Source organism: Podarcis cretensis, assembly GCF_951804945.1.
Source record: "Podarcis cretensis genome assembly, chromosome: 1".
NCBI lineage: Eukaryota > Metazoa > Chordata > Lepidosauria > Squamata > Lacertidae > Podarcis > Podarcis cretensis.
The window spans coordinates 112,572,612-112,587,771 of NC_137170.1; the positions used below are offsets into that span (position 1 = coordinate 112,572,612).

General features: G+C 42.3%; 1 protein-coding gene across 1 annotated transcript in view; it reads left to right on the plus strand.

Moving 5' to 3' along the window:
- The first annotated feature begins 6,524 nt into the window (after window positions 1-6,524).
- The window catches only part of XIRP2 (xin actin binding repeat containing 2), an 87,647-nt gene continuing 79,011 nt past the window's right edge, over window positions 6,525-15,160 (plus strand). The window contains exon 1 of the mRNA XM_079974905.1: window positions 6,525-6,659. The gene's annotated coding sequence lies outside the window, so the exon portion shown is untranslated. The remainder of the gene's footprint in view (window positions 6,660-15,160) is intronic.

Below are 15,160 nucleotides of genomic sequence, written 5' to 3' on the forward strand. Positions count from 1 at the left end.
CTATCAGAATTCACTCTGCAAACTGATGCTGTCACACAATAAAACTGGTGACTATTTCAGCAGTGTCTTGGCATCCCCAGCGCTTCACGGGCAGTCGCCTTCCAGATGTCTTCATGATGGGACACATACAGGAAGGAGGGTAGTTGAGTCTGCACTGCCAACTGTTCCACGTCTCTCTAGGAGCTTGCATATGCATGAGATTCACATATAACCCTTTAAAAAACTTGTGTGCGAGAGGGATCTTTTATGTGGGTACCACCCTGAGAATGAATCAAAAGAAGTTCAAAAGTCCAGGAATTCACATCCAGACCAAAAGCTTAGGTTGAACAAGGAGACATCTGTTTAGTCAGTGGGGTAGAAGCATATTACTTCAAATTCACTTGCATACCCTACTGCATTCACAACCCTAAAAAAGAGAATAGATTCTTAGAGGAAAGGGAGAAAGGTGGGGATGGGGAGAGAGAGAGAGAGAGAATCTTTAAAAAAGTGAGGTAAAAGGATGGGAGCACATCAATTTGACATAAAACTCCAGAAGACAGAACAGAGTTTAAAAGTTCTTTATTCAGCGGTTAGATGAGCTCTTGCAACTGTTAACTGAAGGAATTCGGTGCCTTAGGTTTTTGGATGATTTTCAGCTCTTAGACTCACAAGTTTTTCCTTGCAGTTACTCTGAGTAGGATATAATAGTCCCAGCAGGACCTCCAGGAAGGTAGGTTTGTACCTTGTGAAAGCTTCACTCACATCTCCCTGGGGTGGGATTAGGGATGGGAAGAGCTGTCCATTTCAGTTCCTTTCAGTTTCTGCTTTTACCATTTTAAAGTTCAGCTCTCCACATTTCCCCATCAGTTTGCTTTAAAAAAAAAGTCCTCATGAAATTTCTCTTAATATACACATAAATTTGTATGCCCATCTTTTGTAAACACATGTTTGCAAAGCAATTTGCTCTTACATAAGACATTTCTCTATGCTATTTTTCACTAATAGCTGCTTTTCCATACACACATTACCCTAGTATATGCATTTTTGAATGCATCACTGAGCTGGAGAACTCCATTGCAAAATTCAGACAGTTTCTTATTTCGAAGAATAGATGTATTTTGGTGCGTGCATGCATGCATTTGGAAAAGTGTGCATTAGGTAGGTTCACCTAAAGATGTGAACTGAATCAAATTTCTCCCTCAATTCTAAAGGGACCCCTGAACATTAGGTCCAGTCACGGACGACTCTGGGGTTGTGGTGCTCATCTCGTTTTACTGGCCGAGGGAGCCGTCTTACAGCTTCCGGGTCATGTGGCCAGCATCACTAAGCCGCCTCTGGCAAACCAGAGCAGTGCATGGAAACACCATTTACCTTTCCGCCAGAGCGGTACCTATTTATCTACTTGCACTTTGACGTGCTTTCGAACTGCTAGGTTGGCAGGAGCAGGGACCGAGCAACAGGAGCTCACCCCGTCATGGGGATTTGAACCACCAACCTTCTGATCGGCAAGCCCTAGGCTCTGTAGTTTAACCCACAGCGCCACCTGTGTCCCTCTTTAGCATCGACTCTAGGTGGGAGTTAAAATGATGGCTCTTATTTTCCCATTGCATTGTCCTTTCCCACTGAGCAGCTCCCAGTGCTGCTGCAATTCCCATCCTTCCTTGCATATGTAGCTCTCACCTCTTTCTTGCATGATGCTGACTTCCATGCACAGAGGCTACAATACAGATGTGCTTTATGCAGTGTCGGAGACACTGCTTGTGCGGAACCATGTTTGTCGCAGCAGGGCTCGAACCTTTGTACTCTGACATTCTCCATGCAGGCCTCATTCCTGGAGCATCATGACTGTTTGTGCAGAGGGTGGGCACTGCTGTCCTCTCATTCCTGATGGTTGCTTGTGCATTGTGCGGAGGCTATGTGTGCATAATGAGAATGTCCAGCTGCCGTGCACCGACCGGTACTTTCTATGCACAATTAGAGAGCGTGAGTGGCATGATTGAGGGTTGGCAGCAGAGCTTCCAGGAACGCTTGAGGGAGTGTTGGCATTGGCACATTAGCTTTCGTTTCAGGAGCTATTTTGCTGTTGACCTTGATATTGGTTTGCTATCAGGTTGTGACATTATGACTGTGGCAGCCCTGGCATAGCGACTTCCCAGCATACCAAGGATCATAGTATTGCCCTGTAATTTAGACAATTTAAATACTGTCAGCAAACTGTTAATTGCACACCTCTCCGGCTAATCTCATTTGCTGCTAACCAGAATGATGGCTGAGGAAGATAATGTATTGAAGTCTGGAAAACGAAGTTGAAATAGAACCTGAACATTTTCATCTAGTAGAGATGGATGTTGTTAGCTTGTTGAGAGGAAGTGAAGGTTAAGCCTTTTCCTTTTTGGAAAAAAACACACGCCCTCAGTTATGTGGGAGTGTGGCTTCCATCAACCTTGAAATTATACTAGTTTAGAGCATGGAAACTGTAATTGATAAACCGCAGCAGTAAGTACCAGTAGCTAGCTGCTGTTGGATTAACATAATTTGAAAAATGTGAATAGTCATCGACGGAGTTCACCTTGCACTTTTGTTGGCTTTATAACAATGTCACGCCCAGAGTGATTGCTCATTTATCCCAGATTGTGTGCTAGAGGACTTGGATTCTATGCCCTTGTTCCAGGGAATTTATTTCAGCGACAGATAGAAACACGTATTTGCTTAAATCTGACAAGCATTTGGAGAGCTGATGTTGGTACACACATCAGTCCTTGTCACATTGGTAAACAAGATTAGAATTCTTATTTATTATTATTTTAAACCCTCTTGCCAGACATTTTAGTTGTATGAGAGTGTGTGTGTGTTGTGTATTTTCTGTCTTATTTTATCTCTCCGGGATTTAAGTCCCACCTTTAACAGATTTATCATCTTTCCCCCTTCTTTTCTTTTTCGCCATTTGGGCCTGTTCCTACCATCCTGGGTGCATCTGTCAACATACAAATTATTGAGTAAAAAAGAGAAAGACAGTGAAAACCAGGCTACTTTCCCCCCACTCTGAGGTCACCGGGTCTGTGTTCCTCGCAGGATAATTGCAGCCTCCTTCCATAAATGTGTGAAAACGCTGCCATCAGGCGCCATGTGATCAATCAGCATGGATCGCTGTCCTTAATTACTTCAGGCTTTAATTGCTTTAATTGACTCAACCAAATATCTAGTGGAGGCAAAGCTGAGAAGCAATCTGCATGCTTGATGGCAGCTGGATCATACCTCTAACTTACTTGATGAATCTTAGCTACCGTTCATACGGTTTTAATGCATGCTTACTAATTGGGGAACAAAACTGAAGTTTGTTAAGCTTTCTACCGAAAAAGTGGGGTGGAGGAAGAGACAAACAGCTGACACTTCCCAAAGTGTGACATCAGGGATCCTCAGATCTGGGGCGGCCAAACAGGGAACCAGGATTCCCTGACTGGTCCTTAGGTCACACACCCTCCTGAGCCACACTGCTCACCCAGACTGGCTTTGCAACCTCCTTGAATGTTTTCGCGTGGCCTTGAGCTCTGATCATGCATGGAGGGAGGATAGAGAGGGGTGTGGAGAAGCTAGACTACTGTACAAAGTTAAAATCCACATTTCATTCTCCTCCCACTTCTGCCTCTGCTCCCACCCACCCTTGGTATGTTGCTCTCAGAAAGGAATAGTAGAATCATTGAATTGTAGAGTTGGAAGTGACTCTGAGGATCATCTAGTCCAACCGCCTGCAGTACAGGAATATGCAGCTGTCTTATACAGGGATCGAACCTGCAACCTTGGCGTTACCAGCGCTACACTCTAACCAACTGAGCTATCCAAGCTGTAATGTGGCCCTTGAGCTGAGAAAGGGTCCCCACCTCTGTGTTTATGAATTGATTAACAGAGAGGCAGTGCTGGTAGGAAGCAGCTCCAATGAAAAGTAAGATGGGTGTGAAGGCATTCACTTCAAAACAAGCCAAGGATGTACAAAAGCTCCCCAAGAGAGGTGGTAGAGCCCAAAGATGATCTATAAGATAATGGTTGAGAAGGAGAGCTCTACCCCTTTGTATGATTGCATTGTATTTCTTTCTTTCTTCTTTTAAGTATTGTAAGCCGCTCAGGGAACTCTAAGTTATGGGGCAGCAGACAGATGTCATACATAAATAAGCAGATGTGTCTTGGCTCCATGACATCCATGCCATTCCTAGTGGTGCAGCAGTAAAACTACTAGCACATTTGCAGAGCTAATCAGGGTACAGTATGGTTTCAAGTTGGATGGGGGCCTGAGAGTTGAGGTTCTTGCATTGCAGGAATTGGACTAGATGACCCTTAAGGTCCCTTCCAACTCTACAATTTTATGATTCTATTGTTCAATAGTTTATGGAATAAGATGCCAGGAAAACTAAAGGTGGGTAGTGAGAGGTTTGGTAAGAGGCCTCTTATTCCTATTAGCTGTTTGTCTCCTTAATGAACCTTCCTTCACTTATTCAAGGATGTGACTCACAAGTTGAGTGCAGGACTATTGAAAAATTGACTTTAAATTGAATATAGGATGATTATATATCATCCTGGAAATATACCAGAGTATGTAACTTTTTTTGGGGGGGGTGGTAAAATAAATATTGAGGGTGGGATTGTTGTGTGTGCAGAACAAGATCAATCAGTGCAACAGGACTTTTTAGGCAGAGTTAGGTAGTCAAGAATTCTAAATTTTATAAAGGATCCCTCTATTCATGGGGGCGGGGGTGCTAATTCGAGAACTGATAATCATCACCCTATAGTTGTTTAGACCTTCCCTTGATTATGTTCCTTGATCATGCTAATACATGACAAAAAGGTGATAGATAATTTAGGGATCCAAATAAAGGCATACATTGTCACCATCCTGTGTGAAAATAGTGAAAGCATTTACTGGCCTGGGATCCACGCCATTGTTTTATTTTAATACTCGGTACTCATTCTTCCTTGTGTATAAAATTAGCTTCACAATAGAATTGGAAAGTGTGGTTGCCCTCTTTGTGGTTAGGGGTAATTATACAATCAACTCACTAGGTGGCACTTGACTTAGTTGTATTTGCTGGAGTCAGGCATTCCCTGTGTCACCTCTATTCTTGCTAGAGAGAGACAATAAAGTTTTTTGTTTAACTTTCTGACTGGTTTGCCTCTAAACTTTCCATGATATCCTCAGTGCTTAAAATAAATGTACTAATGCATGGTCCTGTCTAGAAGCTGCATTTTCTAACTTGTATCTTCTATGCACGAAACTGCCACCACCTCCCTGATCCTGACATTTGGCTAGACTTACACTAATGGTCTTCCCTCCAAATTCCACAAATGTCTCACCTGATCAGGGTGCTCCCAATAATACAGTACAGGCAAAACTTGGGATGACAGCTTTGGGATGTGTGGAATTCCTGTGAGGAGCTTCACTCCTTTTCTCAAAACCCTATCAACATTCCTCAGATGTTTTGACTGATGACCCTTCCTCCAAATTCAATTCATATTTCACAGTAAGCAGAGTTTCACTGGTGAATCTATTATCAACCTCACAGACTTGGGAATAGAGAGTCGTGATGCAGAGGTGACCAGGAAAAAAATGCACTCGTGGCTACTTCACTTTGAACTTGACACTTTGGGCAAGTTGTGGGACTGAGTTTTGGCTCAGGTTAAAAATTAAAAAAAAAACCCTGCTCCAGTCAGGGCCAATTTCATTTTAAAATAATAATATCAATTTTATTGAAAGTTTTTTTTAACATATTAAACATGAAAATTCAAACTCATAAGAAAATACAAAATAGAAAACATATAGAAAAAGAATAACAAAAAAGACTTTTGATTCTCTTTTTCCCTGTCACATTTATGTCATGCATATCATATCATTTATCCACACATAGAAAGGCAGACTCCCGCAGCTCTCACCTGGCTGCCTACCTCTTCTCCCAGTGCTTTTTTTCATGCACATCCCCAGAGTTTAATGTGCTACTTCCTAAAAAATATGGACTTCTTGGTTTAAAGGAAACATTTCCCTCACAAAATAACCTGCTGTATAACCTCCATTAAATAAATGCTAATCCAAAGCATATATATTGTTTGGTAGAATAGGAGTTTAAAATAATAATAAAAATTCCCTCACAAAATAACTTGGAATGCATAAATTAAGGGGAAAGGGGTAGAAATGTTAATCCAAAGCATTGTGGGGTTGTTCCTATTTTGGTAGGATAATTGGAGTTCTTGTTTTATATAGGGGGGAAAAAACTTAAGGAGGAATGACTAGAGGGTTAGGTAAGTGAAACTTTGATTGACTGAACAAGTGCTTATGCCATGCATAGAGATATGACAAAAGGACACTCTAAGATGGCCTTTACTAACAGGTTCCAAGAGCTAGTAGTCGACTCAGGCACTGGCTCATCAGGCCTCAGCCCCTAAAAATAGGTGCCAAGTGCCATGTTCTGCATGCAGGGCTAAAATAAAACCAGCTGTCTCAATCCACTCACTTGAGAGAAGGGAGAGGTGCGTGTTTCAGTGGAGCTGGTCTCCACTAGACTCTGTATTCAGGGGACTGGGAACTTTGTCTCGCAAAGAAAACCAAGCAAAACCAAGTCTGTGTGGAGAGGACTATAAAGATTTTTCAGTGACAAAGAGGCTGCGGTTCTCTCACAGAGTTCTGAACATTAGGAAAGGTAAGTGGGTTGGGCATTATTCTCTGTGTTCATGTGAGTGGGAAGCATGACATTCCTGTGTGAGTGGTGAACAGAAACTGCTTCCCTCTCAAGACATGGATTTTATGTGGAGATTATAGATACAGCATGGCATTTATTGATACAGGGCTGAGAGGGAGCAAGAACACACGAGTGGCATTTAAATGTTATTTTAGAATCAACAACAACAGCAAAATGGCCAATACTTGGAATCTCACACCACTCTCTCAACCTGTGGCACTCACTGGCTTTGCTTTGTTAGTTTGTGTGGACTTCTAGCTGAGCGGCTGTGGACTGATCAGGTTTGTGCACGCAAACACCACACACTCTGATATATTGGATAAACACCACATGGATACATTTTCAGCACCTAATCATAATGATTGCAGCTCGAGATCAAACCCCAAACTGCAGCACAGAGTGCATTCTAGATTGCACTCCCAATTCCACTTTGTTGGAAGTAAACCTTGGTTTGATCTGAACAAACCCCATTGAAGTTAATAGCACCCGCTGCATGAAAATCTCTCTCTCTCTCTCTAATTCCTGAGTGCATCAGCATTTTTAAATTAAAACAGCAATCGTCATTTTCATAGCAGCTCAAGTACATCATAATATTTAACACAGCTTTCCTGAACCTGATGCATTCCACATGTTTTGAAGCACAATTCTCTGACCTTTGCTGTCTGGGTCTGACAGGAGGGGACGTCCAAAACATCTGGAGGGCACAAAGGTTTTGTTGTAAAGAGATAGCACACCATCTAAAGGTAGCATTTATGACACTGTGCAAATGTAGGATTGAAGTGAGAACTGAAATTGCCATGGATGTTTAAAATCACCGGGTGGAATTCAATGCAAGAGGAATTCAGTGTGGTGGGAAATGAGGCCCTCCCCTTGTGTTCCCCTGAGCCTGTTCTTGGGGTGTCCCCAACGCCCGGAGCAGATTTAAGAGTTGTGGGGGTATGCAGGTGGGTGAGATGGGGGGGGGTCTCGTTGTGTGAGCAGACCTCACTTCATGCATTCAACAACTTAAGGCAAGAACACAGAAGAGGGCCTAGAAGCAAAACTAGTAATTAAGAATAAGAAATACAGATCGTTTGAACAGTTTATCTTTTTTGCTTGCTTTTGAATAGTGTGTATGATGTCTGAAAAGTTTTGAACAGATCTTAGAAACTAGCACTGAAACTAGCAGAAGTTTTATACAGCACTGAGTACAATAACTTTTCAAATGTCATATATGGTTAGTGTTAATTTGTTTCTGGTTACATTGTCACAACAGTAATTATTGCGCTGGTATGAACTCTTGTTGGAAAGATAGGCTAGTAATACTCCCAAGTATTTCATGCTAGGTAGGTGCTTTGTTTTTGGTTCTTTTGCCTCCTAATTATTTATTTCAATGGTGAGCTAATACGATAGGGTATTAGATTACACATGACTTGTTCCTTCAGTGAGATCACCGCCCCTAATTGTGCCATGTTGGCTAATAAGTTCACAAGGTATTCAGAAGCAATCCTCATGCAGCCTACCCCATTACTCCAGCATGTATTTAAGGACCATTACCAAGCTGCAATCTTTATAAAAATAGACATGCTGAAAATAAAGAGGCATGTCCCTCTATCGCCAATATAAACCAACAGCTTAGTGCTTTACAATTAGCACTGTGGTGAAGATCTAGGGATTCTGACTGAAATGTTTGTGGTATTAATAGGCATTGGGTTGCTTTTCCCTACCTCCCTTACCCCCAAGAACATTCCACTTGGACTTCAAAGTTTAATTAAACCTGAAGTTATTGCTTGTTGAACCTAGCATTCAACACAACTTCCCAAAAGAATTACCGGTATCTGTTTTTTATTCCAAAATCATATCTACGCCGACTTCAGCGTATGGCGTTAGTATGCTCACACACACAGCCAGCTCAGCCCAAAATGGCACAGTCAACGTGCAACGACTGCAGAAAAATGGCTGTGCAACTGTGCAATTAGTCCTTCTTTTTCACCATAAGCATAGCTCAAGACAACTGATCTAACAACTTTTCCATTTCTTGATATTTTGCACTGATATTCTGGCCTGAAATTGAATTTTTCAAACCAGGATGATGGAAATAAACAGGAAGGTAAAGTATTGGTTGTGGCAGAATAACCTTCAGCAGGGGAGATAACTCCTTGCACCAGCACTACCAGCATTTTGAAAGTGCTTTCTCTCCCTGCTGAAGTAGGGAGTGGTCCAGCCTTCTCTGTTTCAGCAAGGAGAGCTTTTGAGATCGGACCCTCAAGGTGTCCCTGTTTTCCAGGGACAGCCCTGGATTTATAGAAGCCATCCTGGTTTCTGATTTGATCCTGAAATATCCTGCTTTTCCTTAGAATGTCCTTATTTTCATCGGAGAAATGTTGGAGGGTATAGAGTTATGTGACCCACGAGCCAAGGAGCTAAGTAAGCAGCCCTGTATAGGAATGTTTTTTTAAATGCTTAATGTTTTATTATGTTTTTATGTATGCTGGAAGCTGCTCAGAGTGACTGGGGCAACCCAGTCAGATGGGCAGGGTATAAATATTATTATTATTATTATTATTATTATTATTATTATTATTGAATAATAATTACAGATGTCCTTATTGGAGGGTATGGGAGAGTGAGGATTGCACTCTCCCCATTTTTAAGTGTGTGTGAGGGAGAGTGTGTGTGTGTGTGTGTGTGTGAGAGAGAGAGAGAGAGAGAGAGAGACTATGTGCACATGAATGAATATGTGCAGGCCACACCTACCACAAGCTTCTAACATTAAGTTGCCCACTTCTTTTTCTAATAGTTCTTTCACATACCTCTCATTTAGGTTCTTCTTACTCTCCCAATATCTTTCAAGTTATGTTCCCACATTGTCTAGTAGGCACTTATCTCTTTGCCACCACCATCTCCATCTCCAGCCCCCCAAAATTTAGCATTGTTGACCATCCATCTTATATCTGAGGTTCATCTTTACTTCTGAACTTCTAAGGCCAGCTGAGGTCCTAACCAACTTCAAGACTGCTGCCTCAGGATTGCACTGAAGATACAGATTCAAGTTCATCCTGGGGCAGATTATTTTGGGCTGCGAGTCTATCTGCAGCTTTCGGTTTAATCAAGCAGTGCCTTGGCATCATTCGATGTCTGACATTCAAACAAGTTATGTTGTTTTCTTCCCTCCTTATCACTTAAACACTTAATGTCAAATTAGCCAGGGATGAAAAGGTATGTGTACTTTGGAGGATGCTAAAATTAGACAAACAAGTAGTTCCTGACTATTTTGAATAGATCCAGGAAAGGGACAAACAGGAAAACAGTTTCCAATGTAGTGCTGAGAAACTCCAAGAATTTACACTTTTGAAACAGGACTTTCCTTCTTCCTCCCTCTGTGCACTACCTAAATCTGTTCTAGGTGTTCCCCTAACCTTCCAGAGCAAATGGGGCATGTGCAAGCAGAGGACAGTGGACATCCTGCTGCACAAACACAAATCCTTACACTGGCAGGATGGTTACTCAGTGCTACATTAGATACAAACCTTGCTTTAGTGCTTAATGGGGGTGGTGGGGACCTGTGAATTGGAAAACCTGCCATTGCTTTTCTGCAGTGAGCTGTGAGAATGCACAATAACTGCAGGGTCAAAGGGTTGCAGCCATGATAATCTCAACCCATACATCAGAGGTGGGCAATGTGTGGTTCTGGGCCTGTATGCAACTCTCTGAGTAATTTTTAAAGCCCTCTGCAAACTATCAGTTTGTGATGAAAGGCTCTGTTGGAAAAATCAGTACACTGTCCCAACAAAGGCTTGGCTGCAGGCTACACATTCCTAAGGCATGGCAGAGCTCTACAATATATGGCTAGGTGTAAACTTACCACTCACAGGTCTTTATAGTATCAGTGGAAATAGTTGGTCCTGGTGAGTATTAGCCACTTTCAGTTTTAACCTGCAGATTGTCATCAGTTCAGTTTTAACTTTAACTTTAATTTATTTGAATTAATTTTAGGATGCATTTTAATCGATTGATTGCTTTTTTCTATGCCTATTGTATTATTTATATGATGTTAGCCACTCTGAGCCCAGCTCTTGCTAGGGAGGGCGGGGTACAAATAAAAATTTATTATTACAGTGGTACCTCTGGTTGCGAATGGGATCCATTCCGGAGGCCCGTTCGCAACCTGAAAAGAACGCAACCCGCATCTTCACATGCATGGTCGCAATTTGCCGCTTCTGCGCATGCGTGTGATGTCATTTTGCGTGTCTGCACATGTGTGAGCGGCGAAACCCGGAAGTAACCCTTTCAGGTACTTCCGGGTCGCAGCAGGACGCAACCTGAAAATGCGCAACCTGAAGCAAACGTAACATGAGGTATGACTGTATTATTATTATTATTATTATTATTATTATTATTATTATTATTATTTGTTTCAACACTTGACATTCCCCCTAGTCTCAGCACCAGGCAAGCAAGTAGGCATCCTTATGAGTACAAAAAGTTTGCACTGTCTGTTCCTGCTGGTGCAGTCATCTCTGCATCCTTGGAGATAGAGATGGAGGCAATGGGACAACTTGAATCCAGATCTACCCTTAGATGCCTCCTCCCTGAAAGCCACGGGCAAACACCAAGGCCACCATACTTATGTTATGCTAATGGTATCTGATGGCCCAGAGGTGGGTCACTCTTCTGCTTAGCCCTGTCCCCAAATCCAATTCTCTGCTTCCCAAGCCATAAGGGCCCTCCCAGCATTCCTCTAGGGCTTTCCTCTGCATCAGGCTCCTCCAACTCCCCAATCTCCTCCCACACCTGCTGCTCATCTGACCACTCTCTCCATGATGTCTCCATGTCTCTTGACATGGGCCAATTCATGTGACAAGAAGTCAGTGCTTTAGATATTCAAATGCCAATCTGTAGAGAGCTCTAATTGTTATGATTTGAATTGTGCTATAAAACAGACCAGGAGCCAGTTAGTTGGTTTTAAAACACCAATATATTTTCTTTCCAGACTGTTGAAGTCAATTGTCTAGTGACTGCATTTGTATTTTGCATTTCTTTTTATTAAAAAAAAATAGTAAATACCACAAAAAACATAAAAACCATATTCAAGACATAAATAAATGTCACAAACAAAGGTTTTCAAAACCTAAGTAGAGAAACCGCACCAACCTTACACATATTGCATTATTATCCCAAAAACTGGCTGTAAAGGTAAAGGTAAAGGTACCCCTGCCCGTACGGGCCAGTCTTGACAGACTCTGGGGTTGTGCGCCCATCTCACTTAAGAGGCCAGGGGCCAGCGCTGTCCGGAGACACTTCCGGGTCACGTGGCCAGCGTGACATCGCTGCTCTGGCGAGCCAGAGCCGCACACGGAAACGCCGTTTACCTTCCCGCTGGTAAGCGGTCCCTATTTATCTACTTGCACCCGGAGGTGCTTTCGAACTGCTAGGTTGGCAGGCGCTGGGACCGAGCAGCGGGAGCGCACCCCGCCGCAGGGATTCGAACCGCCGACCTTTCGATCGGCAAGTCCTAGGCGCTGAGGCTTTAACCCACAGCGCCACCTGCGTCCCTTGCAAAACTGGCTGTATTTTGACCTAATTGAAGTTTCCAGATATTCTTCAAAGGCAGCCTTGCATACAACACTTTGCAGCACTCTTTAACAGGGATGTTAGTTTAAGGCCGCAACAAAGTATTCATTCCCAATTTTACTATGCCATTTGGTGGTGGTGAATTGGGAAGACAGGTCATCAGTTGGGGTGGTGGGGTGGGGGATATTTAAAGGCCAGCAAAGCATTAAAAAAGGCAGTGTACAATAAAATCATTAAAACACCATAAAGCTATAAAACACAGAACAAATGACTAGCACTGAATCAAATTAATTCCCTAAAAATGCTTGGAGAAACAAAAATGTTTTTCAGTAGGTGATGAAATATCAGAATTAGCAGCGCCTGCTGGAATTTAATAGGAAGAGTGTTCCAAATTGCTGGTGCCAGTTTGCTGAGAGCCTTGGCTTCCATGGAAAACAAGACAGCGTAAAATAAGTGTGAGACAGAGGACTTCTCCAGGTGATCACAGCAATCTGGCCAGTGTATAAGAGACAAGGTGATCCTTCAGGTAACTGGCTCCTAGGGTGTTTTAAGGGCTTTTATGCACTTTCGGTAATACCTTGAATACTTTAGATACATGTGATAAAAGCAAAGATGGCGGCTATCTCCTTTTCCTCATTAAAAATACAACGGCTGAAAAATGTACTTTGGATGCCACCTGCGATGACATTATTCCAGGTGTGTACATTAGTTTTACTATATGTTTATTAATTTTCAAAAATACAACTGCAAAAAGTCAACAAGGTACACAAATCAATCAAAGTAGGAAAGCAACAACCATAGCTGTAACCATAACTGTAACTGAGTGAAGTTCAGAAGTGGTTTACATATTCATCATCTTCATCTTCACAGATGATGTTGTTGGGGGAGCCACCTTTGCTCACAGCCGTAGTCAACATACACCCAGCTATCTGAAAAATTTAGTCCCCACCCTTGAAATTGCCTCCGAATTCAAAGGTTCGAAATCTTTTGCACACGCATACAGTCATGCTCACACACATTGGAAAAGTTTGTTTTTGCAAACCTTTGGCCCACTTGTAGATTGAATGATTGATTGATTTAGCAAAATGTCATTCCATTAAAAAGTCTCTAAGTAGTTTGCATAAAATGCTATAAAATATCCATGAAGGATTTCAATAAAAACAAAAAAATAAAAATAAAACCAATGGTTTTTTAAAAATGTACAGTTTTGGTTGTTTTTTTTAAAGTCTAGGTAGGCTAGTTGTTACCAGAGTGTGACAGGCTATCTCTGTCCAAAGAGCTAAAGTTGCTAAAGTTTACAAGATACTGTGGCTTTAGGGTCATCTGGGGTCATAACAACCTGATATATAATTGGGGGAAGTTAGAAATGTTAGTGTTGAATATGGTATGGAAACACCAGGTGTCCTATGGTATTCATTTAGTTCCCTGCTCATCCAGGCAGATGGAACAGATCGCCCCATATCCATTCTTTGTTTTGTTTTCCACAAGTTTTAAAAATAGTTGTGTTAAAGGGGGAAAGGAATAAGACCCGATGAATAATGAAAGCTGAAAATAAAAGAAGTGATTTATTTTTTCACCCTGGGTATGTGCTATAAGCTGTTCAGCATCCGTGTTATATGAGTCCTTCTCTCACATCCCCCCCCCCCCACCTTGGATGCGTATCATTTACCACAGAGCGTCATTGAAATATCTCCCTCGGCTTACTGGATTTGTCCAAGAAAGTTGTAATTGCCTTGTCTGTCCCAAATTGAGATGTGTCAATTTTACTTAAAAGGGTTTTTAAAAAGACAAACGTTTGGTTTGAGCTGAGAATCTGACCTGTCATAAAACTGATCCTAAAGCGGTTTATTTTGGGAGATTGCTGTGCTAGTTACGCATCAAATGCCACCATACTGAGAGCCTTCCTCACATTCTGTCTGCCTGTGAGTTGTGCTCTAAAATTGTTGGTTGCATATTTAAATGTGTGGGACCTCACGGGGATCCTAGTTTTAAATAGAAAGGTTGTGCTTGAAGAGAAGCTTAACTGATGATGAAGAAGGCGCCTGAATTTAATCATCAGGGAATTTTGTATTTTTGTTTGCCTGCCCCATGATACTTTTTGAGGATACACAAGCAAACTTGGGCATGTACAAGAGAGAGCAAAATCAGAAAGACTAAGGCCTGGTCCTGGATAGGGGCTACAGGTACACACAGGTCCCTCTCAAATGAATAAACTGATGGAAACAGCCCCCCCACCAAACACACAATAACTTACACAAAGGTCACCTATCCTACACCATTCCTTAAGTTTGCTCACATGCAGAGTGCTTTTTACCTTACTCCCTTTACATTGTCTCTCCTCTCTGAAATATACTCAGAGTCACGTGTGGATTTCATGCTCTTTATTTAGCTCATAGTAGCGAGGAATGGAAGTTTCCCCAAACTCTCTGCTTTATATACATTATTTACACAATGGGCCCCATGTGATTGGCTAATTCCGGGATTCTCCTGTAGGCCAATCACGTTGCGGATTCACTTCCACCTGGAGCGGATTGGGTGGCTCCTGCGGACCAATCAGACTGCTGCATTCTGAATCCTATTGTTCTAGGACCAATCAGACTGCTGCATTTTGTTTCCTATTCAACTCAGTACATAACACTGTCTCTAGTTCCTGTCATGTGTTTATTATGGAAAGGAGGGTCTGACACTGGAAAGGGAAGCACTGGACTATGGCACCAGCCAGTCCCCAGCATTGTGCAGCTCCCCATTTCCCAATGCCCACATATTGAGCATGGCTTTCTGGGCTGAGGAGGCCAGCATGCATAGACTTCTAGGGGACCTGGAAGCATGCACAATCAGGTTTCCAGATCCCACAGAAGGCCTACTCTCAGTGGTATTTTCTACAAAAAGGTGACAGAACTCACCATGAG